Raw genomic sequence first — 14038 nt, forward strand, 5'->3', positions numbered from 1 at the left:
GCTACATCCAGTCCATTCCTACTTCAAGCGACGATAAATGCACACCTTAAACGTATGGAAAGTCCATTGTGTAAAGTAATGAGCAAACAATTTTATGTGGACAATTTCCTGGGTGTGACGTCAACTGAAGAGGAACTGTTAATGACTTATGGAGAGGCTAATAAAATAATGCAAAGTGCAAATATGCCTCTGAGGGAATGGAATAGTAATTCGTCCAAATTAAAGGACAAAATAAGTAAAGATTACCCTGGAGATGAAGTACCAAAATGTAGTAATGTATTGGGTTTAACTTGGGATACTGAGAGAGATCTGTTAATGTTAAAACCTAATAATTACAGTATGCCCAATAAATTAACTAAGAGAGTTTTGCTTGCTGAAGTTTCCAAATGTTTTGATCCACTAGGTTTAGTGTCACCCCTTACTATAAGATGGAAATTATTAATACAGGAAGAATGGAAATTTAAATGTGCTTGGGATGAAATTCTACCTGAGGAATTCATTAACAGGTGGGATGAATTAATTGGTGATTAGGAAAAAATTCCAATGTTGGAGTTCCCACGCCAGGTGGCCAATCCAAATGGGAAAAATGTACTCCACATTTTTTTTGATGCCTCAAAATTGGCATATGGAGCAGTTGCTTATCTTCAATGTAATAGTGATATTTCTCTTGTTATTCTAAGGCTAAAGTGTCTCCAATTAAATCACATACCTTACCTCAGTTGGAATTAACAGCCATTTATGTAGGTGTCAAATTAGCTAATTATATAAGAAATAAGTTGCAGGAGATAAATATTAGCGACACTGTAATTTGGTCTGATAATGAGGTATCCTTACAATGGATTCGTAATGGAAACAGTAAAATTGTGTACGTACAAAACAAAGTCACTGAAATTAATCAGATGCAAGAGAAGTATAATAGTTTGGGTCAGCATATGTTAACATTTAATCATATACCTGGTGAGGAAAATCCAGCTGATTTCTTGTCTCGAAGTTTACCTTATGCTAAATTTGTAAATGCTGTATCATGGTTTAAAGGACCGAGCTGGTTGGTAAATAAAGCTAATTGGCCTGTACAAAAGGTGTATATTGCTCCTGTTGAAATTACTGTGACCACCGCTCCAATAGTTTGTCCTTCATTAGCCATTGATATAAATAGGTATTCTTCTTTACCCAAACTAATCAATGTAACTAAGTTGGTGTTTAAATTTCTAAACAAGATGAATATTTCATTTAAGTTTTCACATCCTCTTGAATATTGGATAAAGAGGGTACAGGAGGAAATCTATGGAAATGAGATTAAACTGATGATGGAAAGAAAATTTGTGAAAGGTTCCATAATAGAGAAATTGGGGCTGTATTTAGAGAACAATGTAATTAGGTGCAGAGGTAGGTTACAAAATGCTGAATTGGGTGATTATGCTAAACACCCTATCTTACTGCCCAAAACTCATCATCTAACAAATTTGATTGTTCTAAATGCCCATAAAAATGTAATGCATGGTGGGGTACAAGATACCTTAAATTGTATTAGGGAAACTTTCTGGATTCCACAAGGATGGCAAAGTGTAAAAAGGGTGATTAAATCTTGTGTAGTATGTCGCTGTGTGGATGCCAGATCCTATATGTACCCAGGTCCTCCACCATTGCCAAAGGAGCGTGTACAATTAGTGAAACCATTTGATGTAACAGGTGTAGACTATAGTGGTCCAATAATTTTAACAGGTACTTCAGATGGTGTTCCACTGAAAGTGTATGTTTGTTTGTTCACCTGTACTGCTACTAGGGCAGTCCATTTAGAAGTGGCACAGGACTTGTCTGCAGAACAGTTTATACAGCTCTTTCGAAAATTTGCAGCTAGGTGATCCTGTCCGAGGTTGATGATTTCGGATAATGCCACAAATTTTGTAGCAGGTGCTCAACACTTGATAGAATTAAATAATAGTAACGATGTTCAATCTCTGTTAACCCAGCGAGGGTGTACCTGGAAATTTATTACTCCTAGAGCCCCTTGGCAAGGGGGCTGTACGAAAGACTGATAGGCACAGTGAAGAGGTGTCTCCGCAAAGTACTACACCGGAAGAGAATTAATTTGGAAGAATTCCGTGCAGTGTTAGTGGAGGCAGAAAATCGTATAAATAATAGGCCTCTCTCGTACATGAGTGATACACCTGATGCAGATGTATTAACACCTTCTCACCTAATATGTGGAAAGAAATTGGAAGCTGCCCCTGTCTATAGAGATAATCCGGAAGAAAGAGATGAAGATTACAATGATGCGGTAGTGTTGTGTAATAAATTTAAAATGTTAAATAAAGTAATTGATCATTGGTCTAATGTGTGGCATAAGGAATATCTTCTTACACTATGTGAACACTTTTATGGTGCGACAGAGGCAGTAAATCGACAGACCATTCAACCAGGTGACATTGTGTTAATTGACTCTGAACACCATCGAACATTGTGGCCCCTGGGCAAAGTATTGACATTGTACCCAGATGCACAAGGTGTTGTCAGGAATGTCAAAGTGTTGTGTCATGGCCAGGAAAGTTTACGCACAATTAATAAATTGATTCCCTTGGAATTAGGTGTTCAATCAAACGTAAATGAAAATCTGAGGGAAAGTGTGTAGTGATACTGGTCCTGTGGGGAGCAGCAGCAGGATAATACTGCACCACCTCTAGGGGCCCTTAACAACAACAACAGTTTGGTGTGTGTCATGGGCACCAACACATGGTGTGTGATTCTCTCCTACTTTATCCATTTATCAGCGATGCAGATTACATGGTGAGTTTAAATATGTGGCCTGTAGTTATAACTTTTCTCTTGACATATGCAAGACATCACCATCCCTGTAGAAGCCATTATTAGATGTACTAGTCATTATATTTTGTTGTTGCAGAAGTACTATGAAGATTCTATGTTCAATAAAGCCTAGAGATAAGGCCTGTGTTTCTATCACAACAATTTATTGAACATAGAATCCTGGGCTACCTGGTGGTGATCCTGCGCTAGACTACATCACAACATGGAGCGTTTACTGAAACCTGTGACCCCAGCTTATCAACGGCTGCTCAGGAATGGAAGCACTGGTTTAAGACTTTCGAAAACTTCTTGGGAGCCCTTCCTAAAGAAGATCTAGATAAACTAAGTCTGCTCATCAATTTTGTGTCACCTAAGATATATGAGGCTATTTCTGAGTGTAATACCTACGAAGATGCTATCAAAACCCTCAAGTCTCAGTATATTAAACCTACAAATGAAATCTTTGCACGCTATCGCCTTGCAACTCGCCGCCAGCAGATTGATGAGTCCTTAGAGGAATACTTTCAAGCACTGAAAATTTTAGGTAAGGACTGTCACTTCCAAGCAGTGACAGCTGCTCAGTATTGTGAAGAGTCCATCAGGGATGCTTTTATCAGTGGCCTGCAATCACCAATAATAAGGCAGCGTTTATTGGAGAATAAAACTCTCGACTTAGCCGCTGCCTTTGACCAGGCAAGAGCTCTAGATTCAGCCCAGAAGAATTCTGAAGTATACAGTACCACTCAGCCTTCTCGAGTGGTAAGTGCTGCAATTCCTGACCAAGACTCTTGCAATGAAGTTACTGGGGAACCTGCCTCAGTGACAGCAGCAGCAGGTACGGTGTGTTTCTTTTGTGGTTTTTCAAGACATCCACGTCCAAGGTGTCCTGCTCGTGAAGCAATGTGCCATAAATGCCACAAGAAAGGTCACTTTGCTAAAGTATGTCGTGCTAATGCATCAACAAGAGCTAGTGCCTCCACACATTCCAGTGATCATGCGACTCTAGCAACAGTGACTTCTGCGGCTACTCCAAATTCACTGTCAAAGGCAGTTGTGAAAGTATTCATCAAAGGAACAGAAGTAGATGGTCTTATTGATAGTGGCAGCTCAGAGAGTTTCATCAACCTTGACTTAGTTAAACGGCTCTCCTTGACTCTACATCACTCATCAGGTACCGTTTCCATGGCATCAACATCTCTCTCTATTCAGACCTTAGGGTTTTGTAAGGTAAATCTCAGAGTTAATGGAAAGGATTATCAAGATGTACATTTAGCTATTCTGCCACAACTGTGCTCTGATGTTATCCTTGGTCAGGACTTTCAGAAGCTGCATGGTAGTGTCACCTTAACATATGGAGGTGAACTGCCTCCTCTTGTTGTCTGTGGACTTAGCACTTTAAGGGTAGACCCACCAAAGCTGTTTGCAAATCTTACCGCGGATTGCCATCCTATATCAGCTAAGTCACGCCGCTATTCTTATGAGGATCGGATGTTCATTGAGAAAGAAACTCAGAGGCTGCTGAAGGAGGGTATTATAGAACCGAGTGATTCCCCTTGGCGTGCACAGGTTGTTGTTGTTAAAGATGGTTATAGGAAACGGAGACTGGCTATCGATTACTCTGAGACAATCAACAAATTTACACTTCTTGATGGGTACCCTCTACCTCGAATTGACGATACAGTGAACAAAATTGCTCAGTACTACGTGTTTAGCACAATTGATCTGCAGAGTGCCTATCATCAAGTCCCTATAAGGAATGAAGATAAACCATACACAGCGTTTCAGGCTAGTGATGGCCTGTATCAGTTTACCAGAGTCCCTTTTGGAGTCACCAATGGGGTAGCCTGCTTCCAACGAATTATGGATTCACTCATTCAGGAAGAGCAACTCATGGGAACCTACGCGTATTTAGATAATGTTACCATTTGTGGCAAGACCCAGGAGGAACATGATGCAAACCTTGATAAGTTTTTGGAAGCCGCCAAGAAGAAAAATATCAGTTACAATGAGGAAAAGTGCACTTTTTCAACTAAAAGGCTTAGCATCCTTGGTTATGTAGTGGAAGGAGGTTCAATATTCCCAGACCCTGAACGACTACGACCTCTACGGGAACTTCCAATGCCTCAAGACAAAAAGTCACTCCGAAGAACTCTTGGTCTCTTTGCTTATTACTCACAATGGATCTACAACTATTCAAGTAAAGTCCGCCCATTGAGTGCTACCACATTTCCTGTGACAAAGGAAGCAGAAGCCGCTTTCCATACTCTCAAACAGGACATTGAAAACTCAGTAGTTCAAGCCATTGATGAGTCCCTACCATTCGAAGTGGAAACGGATGCATCTGACATTGCCATTGCTGCAGTCTTATCTCAGGCAGGACGACCAGTAGCTTTCTTTTCGAGAACTTTTCAAGGATCAGAGAAATGTTATGCTGCTGTAGAAAAGGAAGCCCAGGCCATCATAGAAGCAGTTCGCCACTGGAGGCATTATTTAACTGGTAGACATTTCACCATAAGGACTGACCAACGGTCCGTGATGTATATGTTCGACAAGAGGCACAAAAGTAGGATAAAGAATGACAAGATATTACGCTGGAGGATGGAACTATCGTGTTATGACTTTGATATTCTGTACCGACCGGGTAAAGAGAACATCTCACCTGATGCATTCTCTAGGTCCCACTGTGGAGCAGCATGTCATGATTTGCAATCACTCTCAGCTCTCCACAAGGCTTTGTGTCACCCAGGAGTTACACGCCTGTACCATTTTGTCAAATCAAAGAACATGCCCTACTCAGTGGAAGATGTGCGACAAGTGATCAGAGCATGCAGAGTATGTGCAGAGTGCAAGCCAAACTTTCATCAGCCAGAGAAGACTCATCTCATAAAATCCACCCAGCCTTTCGAAAGATTGAATATAGATTTCAAAGGACCTCTACCAAGCACAAATCAGAATAGGTATTTCCTTAACATAGTAGATGAATATTCAAGGTTTCCCTTTGTATTCCCCTGTGCAAATATGGCTGCTTCAACTGTTATTAGTTGTCTTTCACAGTTGTTCTCTATTTTTGGTATGCCAGCTTATATCCATTCAGACAGGGGATCCTCGTTCATGAGTAACGAACTTCAGGAGTTTTTGGCTAGCAAAGGTATTGCCTGCAGCAGAACAACAAGCTACAACCCTCAAGGCAATGGTCAAGTGGAGTGGTTCAATGGTACTATATGGAAGGCAGTTACAATGACATTAAAGTCGCGCAATCTACCTGTTCAACACTGGCAAACAGTCCTACCTGATGCTCTTCACTCTATTAGATCACTGCTGTGCACAGCTACTAATGCAACCCCTCATGAAAGACTCCTCAACTATTCACGTCGTTCCTCTACGGGAGCCTCCGTGCCCACTTGGTTATGTCATCCTGGACCCGTTCTCCTGAAGAGTCACCGTAGGATGAACAAGACGGATCCTTTAGTGGAAGAGGTAGAGCTCCTGCAAGCTAATCCACATTACGCCCACATTCGCTACCAAAATGGTGAAGAGACTACAGTATCTACAAGACATTTAGCCCCAGTTGAAATCCCTATTAGTGTGGAATCTCAAGATACACCAATAGATGTGAAAGATGCTTCGTTTTCTCCTGGAAAGCCCCTTGAGACTACCCCTATGGAAATAGAGGATTCTGCTCCAGCAGTTAATCAAACCCCGCTGGAAAATATCGAACCTGGTGAAGAGGCTCAAGGGCTACGAAGGTCGGGACGTGTACGTCGCCCACCTAACAGTTTGGGAGATTACTGTCTCTGATATTTTAGAAGGGGGAGATTGTAGTGATACTGGTCCTGTGGGGAGCAGCAGCAGGATAATACTGCACCACCTCTAGGGGCCCTTAACAACAACAACAGTTTGGTGTGTGTCATGGGCACCAACACATGGTGTGTGATTCTCTCCTACTTTATCCATTTATCAGCGATGCAGATTACATGGTGAGTTTAAATATGTGGCCTGTAGTTATAACTTTTCTCTTGACATATGCAAGACATCACCATCCCTGTAGAAGCCATTATTAGATGTACTAGTCATTATATTTTGTTGTTGCAGAAGTACTATGAAGATTCTATGTTCAATAAAGCCTAGAGATAAGGCCTGTGTTTCTATCACAACAAAGTGATACGAGTGAAATGGAAGATAACGCAGACCAAGTGATGCCGGAAGATGAAATCGTAGTAACACCTACTAGGAGAACAGCCACTCAAGCCAGAACTGGCTGGAATCATCTCCTAAAGGAAGGAGTAATTTGAATCGTTTAGCAACGAACTCCGGCCGGCCGCAGTGTGGAAAATACTGTATATATTTTCCAGAAATTCAGTATTTATATGTAAATAGATGGCCATACTGTATTTAATAACATTTATGTCATAGAAAATGGGAAACTGAACCTGGAGAGAAGGGTCAGTTGCCATTTTGGTTTTTTGAATTGGATACAATGTTAGTGTAATGGGAAGGAATTTTCGTGCTCTAGAGGTTAAAATTAGACTGACACCTTTCAAATAGGAGACAAAATTGTTGGATGTGCATTCCTGCATAACTTGAGATAAGATAAGATTTCGTTTGGATTTTTAACCCCGGAGGGTTAGCCACCCAGGATAACCCAAAAAAGTCAGTGCGTCATCGAGGACTGTCTAACTTATTTCCATTGGGGTCCTCAATCTTGTCCCCCAGGATGCGACCCACACCAGTCGACTAACACCCAGGTACCTATTTGCTGCTAGGTGAACAGGACAACAGGTGTAAGGAAATGTGTCGAAATGTTTCCACCCACCGGGAATCGAACCCGGGCCCTCTGTGTGTGAAGCGGGAGCTTTAGCCACCAGGCCACCGGACTGGACAAGACAGCTCCAGGGACCCCAGCTAAGTCATGTCTATATTATGTTTATAGTTCTGGCCAGTATTATTATCATAAATGTAGACAGGGGGGTTTTCTGAGTATGATACAACTTAATCTCCAGTCAAATTGGTGAGTGATATTAAGATATATTTTCCTTCTGTTATGTAATTGTGTATATATTACCTGGAGAGAGTTTCGGGGGTCAACGCCCCCGCGGCCCGGTCTGTGACCAGGCCTCCTGGTGGATCAGAGCCTGATCAACCAGGCTGTTGCTGCTGGCTGCACGCAAACCAACGTACGAGCCACAGCCCGGCTGATCAGGAACTGACTTTAGGTGCTTGTCCAGTGCCAGCTTGAAGACTGCCAGGGGTCTGTTGGTAATCCCCCTTATGTGTGCTGGGAGGCAGTTGAACAGTCTCGGGCCCCTGACACTTATTATATGGTCTATTATTTTTAATATACAGTTCACAAAATTTATATATTTACAAGTATTCCTGGTGATGTATTTTTCATTTGTAATTAATAGGTCCAGAGCAACTTGTGGATATGACAGTGGTAGGTATCGAAGGGGGACATTTTTTTGTGACCTCGATGTCCCAAATTCCTACTTCTCTAACTGATAAATAATAATTATCTTTGTTCTTTTACTGTTATGTAAATAATGATACATTCAGTAAATGCAATTTTCCACAACCAGATTTCCCCAGGTCTAATATGTGAAGACACATGGGGGCGCCACCTGCTGATCACAGCACGTGTTGTTCAGATGGTGTCTAGTCTTAGAAGGAAGCTCTGGCGTCTTCGAGACCCGCGCCTCGTAGTTCAAACTTGGGCTGCCAGTTCTCCCTAGCTAACATAACCTAGTGTTTGCCTACATTCGGCCCATTACTACCTATGTTAAGGTCTTAGGTCTACATTATTATTAACTACAGTTGCCTCAATAATCCTAATAGTGTACTAACAGTATAAACTACCTACTTCTTCCCTAAAGGGTAAATCTATCAATTAAGAAGTACCTTCCAACCACCTTCGCCAACCCGGATGTGTGTGTGTTTTGGTTGGGTGTAAGGGCCATCCAACTCAGCCATTCCATAACGGCCATGCTCAAATTCAAATTCAAATTCAAATTTTATTCTCTATAAGGATTACAATGCTGAGTTTACAAAATTTGGTTATTGTGTGGTTTACATGTAGTAAAATAATGATTACAGAGTGTACCACTAGAACACCTAGCATGGCTAGGCATTTTGGGCAGACTTAGTTTAATTCTTAATTTTAAAATATTACAAATTATGAGGTAAGTTGGTTTTATGGCTAAGTGACTAAATACTAGTTTGTGAGTTTAGCAATGTGAATGCTTTTGTTTTGGCACAGTACATAGTTTCAGTATTGGAGTATCACAGGATTCATTATTTTAAGATTGAGATTAATATTTCTGTTTATGGTCAAATGGGTGAGTGAGTGTAAGTGTGAACCACCAGGTGGTATTCGTGTAGTTAGTTGACGGGGTGTATCAGGGAGATAAGATGTTTTCTAATGGTAGTTTTGAAGGTGATGAATGTGTCTGCAGTTCTAGAGTTCTCAGGTAGGATATTCCAGATTTTAGGGCCTTTGACATACATTGAATTTTTGTAAAGGTTTAGTCGGACACGGGGAATGTCGTAGAGATGTTTGTGTCTGGTGTTATGCCTGTGGGTTCTGTCACAACTATCAAGAAAGCATTTTAGGTCAAGGTTGATATTAGAGTTTAAGGCCCTGTAGATGTAGATTGATTGCACAGTAGTAAGTGTGGATGTACTAAACAGGGAGTAAGTTTAGGTCTATGAAGAGTGGGGGGGTGTGTTGCCAGGGATGGGATTTAGTGATTATTCTTACTGCAGCTTTTTGTTGGGTTATTATTGGCTTTAGGTGTGTTGCTGCAGTTGATCCCCAAGCACAAATAGCATAGGTGAGGTATGGATAAATAAGTGAGTGGTATAGTGTGAGAAGGGCATTTTGCGGCATGGTATAAGCCTAGGAATTTGCCCCCATTATTTCTGGTAATTAGAGTGTTGTCGATCTTAATGTTAATTTGTGCATCTCCTGCTCTGCTACCAAACATAATATAGTAGGTTTTGTCAGTGTTAAGCGTAAGTTTATTGGCTGTCATCCAAGTCGATATTTTAATCAGCTCCTCATTCACAATGGTGTTGAGGGTGGCAAGATTAGGGTGAGAGATGACATAAGTCGTGTCGTCAGCAAAGAGAATGGGTTTCAGGTGTTGGGATACTTTTGGAAGGTCATTGATGTATATGAGGAAGAGCAGGGGACCAAGGACACTTCCCTGCGGAACTCCAGTATCAAGTGGCCGTGTTGCTGATGCTGTGTCTTTAATGGTGACATACTGATACCTATTAGTAATGTAAGATTTGAAATAAGCAAGCGCATGGCCTCTTATACCGTAATGATCAAGTTTGTGGAGTAGGATGTCGTGGTCTACTGTGTCAAAAGCTTTTCTTAGGTCAATAAAAATTCCTAGTGGATATTCCTTATTTTCCAATGCTGTGTAAAGCAGATCTAGCATTTTTATGATTGCATCATTAGTGCTTTTATTTTTCCTGAATCCAAATTGGCAGGGGTTGAGTATGTTTTGAGCCGTTATAAATGAATACAGTCTCCTGTGCACGAGTTTCTCAAAGATTTTGGATAGCAATGGTAAGTTAGATATTGGCCTATAGTTGTTTAAGTCTGTAGGGTCACCACCTTTATGTATTGGTGTAACCCTTGCCATCTTGAGTAGTTTCGGGAAGGTGCTAGTCTCTAGTGACTTGTTAAAGAGTAATGAAATAGCATGCAAAAGGACATGGGCCGCTCGCTTGTACAGTAATGGTGGGACATGAGACAGATTCCCTGAGTTATTTTTAAGTGACTTTATAATCTCGGTGACTTCCGTGGGCTCAGTTGGTGCAAGATAGAAGGAATTAGGGAAATTCCCATCTAGGTAGTCCCCGGCATGGGCATTGGTATGTGGGATTTTACTGGCGAGATTAGATCCTAAGGTTGAGAAGAAGTCGTTTATCTTGTTAGCTGTGTCAGTGGGATGTAGTAGTGTTTCATTAGGTTTAGTTAGGACAATATTCTTGGTTTTTCTCAGTTTGTGGGTCCCTAGAATCTGAGAGAGTGTTTTCCAGGTCTTTTTTATATCTCCTCTAGTGTCTGTGAATCTACTGGAGTAGTATAGTTGTTTGGCTTTCTTTATTACTTTGGTGAGAGCTGATGAATAGTGTTTAAGAATATCTTTGTGTATTAAGCCTTGTCTATATTGCTTTTCATATTGGTGTTTCTTGTCAATGGATTTCAGAATGGTGCTGGTTAGCCATGGGCAACCAAGCCGTTTGTTTGTGATCTGTTTTGTTTTTATAGGACAATGTTTGTTGTATAGTCTAAGTAATTTGTTAAGAAAAATGTCTGTCCAGTCATCAATACCATTGGCCTTGGAGAATTCTGTAGGCCAGTCAACAGTCTCTAGGTCAGCTGTGAACTTCCTTACTGAGGTCTCGTCATGGAGTCTAAATGAGACTTTGTTGTATTCAAGTGGTGGTTTACTAATGTTTGTCAGGAGGAAGGTAGGGTAGTGGTCTGTAGTGCTATCTGTGATTATCCCTGATTTAAGGGGGGCTAGTATATTGGTCCATATGTGGTCTATTATGGTTGCACTTGTCTCAGTGAGCCTAGTTGGTTTAGTTATTGTTGGTATGAGAAGTGTGTTGTTCATATTGTTGATGAAATCAGTTACAGGCTGATCATCTAGTAAGCCAAGGTTGATGTTGAAGTCTCCAGCTAAGAGAAAGTGGTGCTTATTCATTTGTCTGTTTGTTATTAGTGACTTTAATTTCTCACTGAAATTTGGGATGTTTGTGTGAGGTATCCGGTAAATGGCATCGATTGTTATAGGCGTCTTAAGGTTTTTTACAGTAAAATTAGCAAAAATGTATTCCCCATATTCATCACTAAAGCAAGTGGTGCTAATACAAGATAATTGGTTAGAGTAATAGATTGCAATACCACCCCCAACTTGGTTTGGTCTGCAGTTGTGAATTGCTGTGTATCCTGGTAGAGGGTAGATATCTATTGTGTCCTGCTTAAGCCAGTTCTCAGTAAGAATAATGCAGGAGAAGGGTGTCTTTAGTGATTCAAGGAGTGCTAGGAGGTCATCATAGTGTTTGCTTAAGGACCTGATGTTGTAGTTAAGTACTGATAGACTTTTAGCATTGTTTAGGATAGTGCTGGCTTGTGATGCTGTGTAATAAAGGCAGTTACTTTCCAATAGGTTTTGATTGGGTGTCAGATTATGGAGGTTTAGATCAGGGTCAATGTGATCAATCATCTTCTAGGTTTAAATTATGGGTATTTATATCCTGAGTTGTGTGTTGAGTTCTAGTACTGATATCTGTAGTGGTAGGAAGTTTGGACAAGTATATAGCTAGAGTATTTTGGTCATGTAGAGTATAGTCACTACTACACATAATGAAGTTGATGTTGTCTATGTGTTGTGCTGGAATGAACTAAAGTACAACTAGGTTGTTTCTTTGTAGGCTAGTTTGGAATTTTAACAGCACTGTTTTTTTACCCGCTTGGTAGCCCATCAGTTTGCAATCCTTTAGGTCATCACTACGTATGTTAAGGCGAAGGTGGTCCTTGATAAGCTGTAGGGTGGTCTCCATGCAGGTCTCTTGGGTGACTGTGGCTGGGAGATGTTTGCTGTTAACTACAACAGCGTCAGATAGCTGTTGTTGGTCATTATGGTCTTGGAAGTTGGTTATGACATTGGCAAGTTGTTGGTCCACTCTTGATCTTTCCTCTATAATGTTGGTAGTAAGTAGGGTGACTTGGTCTTTTAGAGTGTTGATGGTGTCTAGGGACTGGGTGTGGGTGTTGTTTTGTTGTTCTAGAGCAGTGGTTCCCAAACTTTTTCAGCTTGTTACCCAATTTAACATGCCACATAATGCATGTTACCCCTTTCACAAAATGTTGTTATTATTGATATATATGGCTAAATTAAAACACTTGAGATATTTTCTTTTATTTATTGTATTTGAACATTGTGCATCTCTAATGACTATTACTAAAGATGTCAAGAACATCAGTGGGATGGATGGAGTTGCATACTTGAAGCTAGTTTAGGAATTCTTGGCTTCGTGGTTGAAAGTGCCAGCCTGGCATCGTTTGCAACATTCAAGCGAGTCCTCTTTTTTGTTTTCATACCCAGCACAGTTGAGAAGCCCTTCTCGCACAGATACGTTGTTGAGAATGATATCAACAACTTCAAGGCTCTCTTGGACAGAGTTGGCGAGTCAGGTAGTCGTGAAATCCAAAAGGAATCTGCATTTTGGTTTTGGAATTCGATTTTCAAGGCTTCATTGGCTCGCATTGTGATCCACTCCTCCTTTGCAGGGAAATCATCATCATGAATGGCATCATCAGGTACAGAGAAGGGATGAATGATCCACTGAAGAGTGGCTGTTTCTTGGTCACTCTCTGGAAAGTAGTGATGCATGCTTGTTTCAAGCCCCTTCAAATGGTCGCTCATTTCTTTGTTGATGGTCTGTAGAAGTGATCCAGTATCATGACTATTCTCCTCAACAAACTGGTCTAGGGTGGGAAACTGGGCGATCACTCCTTTCTCCAAGCGCCGAATCCAGAGTCTCAGTTTCCCCAGAAATGCAGTCACAGTGTGATGGGCATCAATGACAGTCGTGAAATAGAGGCAGCCTCAGGAAGTGAGTGACGCATACTGGACAGGTCGATCTGGGCTACTGAGTGACTTTTGTCCTGAAGCATACTTATCAAAATACTTTTGGGTTTCCACACACTTAGCTATATATTTCTTCTTTTCTAATACTGTATATTAGTTTTTGATGTTTATTGTTATTTGGTTTAACTTTATTACTTACTTATAATAGGTTTACTTTACAACTTTATATACTAAGACAAAGTTAACAATAATCCTCATACCGGGTACCGCATTGTTTTCTTGATTTTCAGAATTCATAACTTTTTTTCTGTCACCCCTTCATTACCCCCCAAAAATGGTTAAATTACCCCCAGGGGGTAATTTACCCCCAGTTTGGGAACCACTGTTCTAGAGTGTCTACCCCTCAAGGAAGGTTCCTTGATGTTGGTGAGGGGCTCTTGATTTAGGGAATTGGATCTGTGCTCCAGTTCCCCGAATTAAGCCTAAATGCCTTCCACATCCCCCCCAGGCGCTGTATAATCCTCCGGGTTTAGCGCTTCCCCTTGATTATAATAATAATAATAATAATCTAGAGTGTCTAGCTTATGTTCAAGAGCAGTGACCTTGTTGAGGTACTCTACATT

Source organism: Cherax quadricarinatus, chromosome 9, assembly GCF_038502225.1.
Source record: "Cherax quadricarinatus isolate ZL_2023a chromosome 9, ASM3850222v1, whole genome shotgun sequence".
Taxonomy (NCBI): Eukaryota; Metazoa; Arthropoda; class Malacostraca; order Decapoda; family Parastacidae; genus Cherax; species Cherax quadricarinatus.